Genomic DNA, 2,794 nt, shown 5'->3' on the forward strand with positions numbered 1-2,794 from the left:
ACGAAAATCCAAATATCACGCTATTTTACTACCAAGTTCAATACATGGAATGGAAATAACTTTCATACCACAGACAGAATAGGTAGGTAACAAGGTGGGGAGACAGTTCTTGCGGTGGGTGGAAGTTCACCAACTCTTCTGGGTCCTTTGCTTTCAATCCAAATTGTCAGCTGATGTGGGTGGGCAAGTAAAAGAATGTATGAGTTAATCCCATCAACCTGACATAGTTGTGTCTAGGGCTCTTTATTAGAAAATCCTCTTATGGCCACCATGGGCACCTGCATGCAATATCCCTGTGCAGTTCTTCCTCGTAGGTACTCCCAATCAACTATAAGCTTGAATTTCGGGACTTCCCTCTTATCTCTTGGTAGCAAAGAGCTCCGAGTTGGAATCCATTTAACGCCCTGGTTAGCTTTAGTTTTTCTAGTAGCCAAATCTGAAAAATAGCAGGACTTCCTTGATAATGATCAAGTCCAAATTTATTGCTATGGTTCATGTTGTTAAATCCTTTGAGTCTTTCTGCAAGGACCGTAGGGATGATATCATCTCCTTTTTTCAATTACTTTATCACTTCTATCTGAACAAGTGGTGCACCATGTCTGGGAGTTCGGAGAACATAGCGAGCTATCATGCAAAGTAGATAAACATCCTGTGATCTTTGTTGATGGATTCCTCTTAGTGATAGATACCGAATGAAGATCCTGGCAACCTTCAAAATGTCAATTTCCAATATCTAATAAACTACTTCATTTCCTCCTTTTCCCATCTGAAGAAATCCTGGATTTCCTCTGAGTAGTCTTTCTTCAAAGATGGTTGAATCAATCTGCCCATGGGTGGAGATAGCATATAAACTCGGAATTCTTTGTGAGTTGGGTAGATCTCAATCAATCCAAACCGAAACACATGAAGATTAGTATCCCAGTGTTGAGGCACCTATCGAAGTAGATTGTGATGTAATTTTACAGACCCGATCCAACTAAGCATTGACATATTCATAGATTCTAGCAATCCTGTTGCCATCATGCTGATGTTTTAAGGTCCATTTTCTCAATGTCTCTTCCAAAGAGCCCATGACCTACCCTGCAATCATTACAAGCAAAGAGAAGATGTGATGATTTGTCAAAGTATCACTCATTAGCTATTGACACAACCAAACCTTTGCCACTGTTGCATCAAAATCCTTTTTTGTTTCTTGTTTTTTTATTTTTTATTTTTGACTAATCAAGGAAGGGGGAATGAACTAGCCTTGATATACTAGTGCCAGGTGGTGACTTTTAGGGAATGGAATGCTGGATAAGCATTAGGAGGACCATAGGTGAATGATAGGTACCTATTGGCCTTATATGCCAAATGGCGATTCTTGGGGGACGCAAGCTATGGTGATCTTTTTAGATACGTTGATTTTTAATCTAGGAACTAATTTATTGCCTTGAGATTGTTGATCATACTTGCACATGTCAAGTTGCCAACGTATCCCTTGAGAGGAATCAGGTCCAACGTAGTTCGGGCTATTCACCCTTTTAGACATAATATCTCTTGAGTTGATCCATATTGACCAGTCTAGGTATTTCTTCATCGTTGTGGTCTATGAGTTTCATAGCCTTGCCTGGTAGAATTTCTTTGACAGTGAATGGGCCACTCCAATTGGACCTGAACTTTCCTCTTGGATCATGAATTGGGACTCTTTGTTCTCAAAGAACAAGCTCACCCTTTTTTATGTGACGGGGCTTCACATTCTTGTTGAAGGCCCTTACCATTCTCAATTGAAAAATCTTTAGATTATCCATGACCTTCATACATCTTTTATTAAGAAAGTTGAGCTTGTCGTGTTGTGAGGGTAACGGTCAGAGATCGATGGCTTCACTAGTCACCATTCCATCCTCTCTCCTCTCTCTTCTCTTTGCATGAGGGAGAGGTGTGTCGTGAGTGCTTCACTTGTGGGCCCTGCACCACCGTATTACTACTCGGAGATACGTGGAGGCCTATTTTGCAAGAGTATAAAGTTCATCATTCTAGATGGGGGTTTGATGATGGTCCAATACGGGGATCAAGATAATGCAAAAGGGTTTGGAGTCCCCACCTAGGATTATGGGCCTAGAACCCTGGAGTGGGCCCAATTCCGACGAAAAGGGCTCGAAAGTTGGTCTGGTACAAAGATTTAGGGTAAGTGTCAGCTTACAGAATTGGGAAGGTGTTAGGCACTCAATTTGCCCGGTTCAACCGGTCTTATTACTACATGCTTAAGAATGAACATTTTTTACAATTTTTCCTATTCCACATGCATGGCTAAGTTATCACACATATATACATTGATTGAATTTAAACAACTATGTACACTAAAATAAGGTCTATATAAAGTCTACATGATGACAAATCGGTTGACAAACTATACCTGAACTTAACCCTTGTTTCAGGTCAAGAGGGGTGGGCCCCTAATTAGTACCATCTCGGACTATGTTTTGGATTCTCCTGGCTTAAGGGAAGATAGTTTTGACCACAAACTTCCTTTCTCGAGATATTTTGATTGTGATGATATTTGGGTAGAGCTTCGGCTAGGAACGATTACTTTCAGATTTGGATTCGGACAGAGCTTTGGCTAGGGAAGGCTATTTTTGGACTTCGAATGAGGTGGCACTTCGACAGAGCTCCTACTGGGGATAGGCTAGGGCAGGGCTAAGCTAAGGTGGCACTCTGGCAGAACTTTCGTTGGAAATGGCTATTTCTGAAGATTCTAAGAGCACTTGGATAGAGCTTCCATTGGGAATGGCTATTTCTGAAAAGATTCCAATGGCAC

This window comes from Macadamia integrifolia, unplaced genomic scaffold (assembly GCF_013358625.1).
Source record: "Macadamia integrifolia cultivar HAES 741 unplaced genomic scaffold, SCU_Mint_v3 scaffold368, whole genome shotgun sequence".
NCBI classification, from domain to species: Eukaryota; Viridiplantae; Streptophyta; class Magnoliopsida; order Proteales; family Proteaceae; genus Macadamia; species Macadamia integrifolia.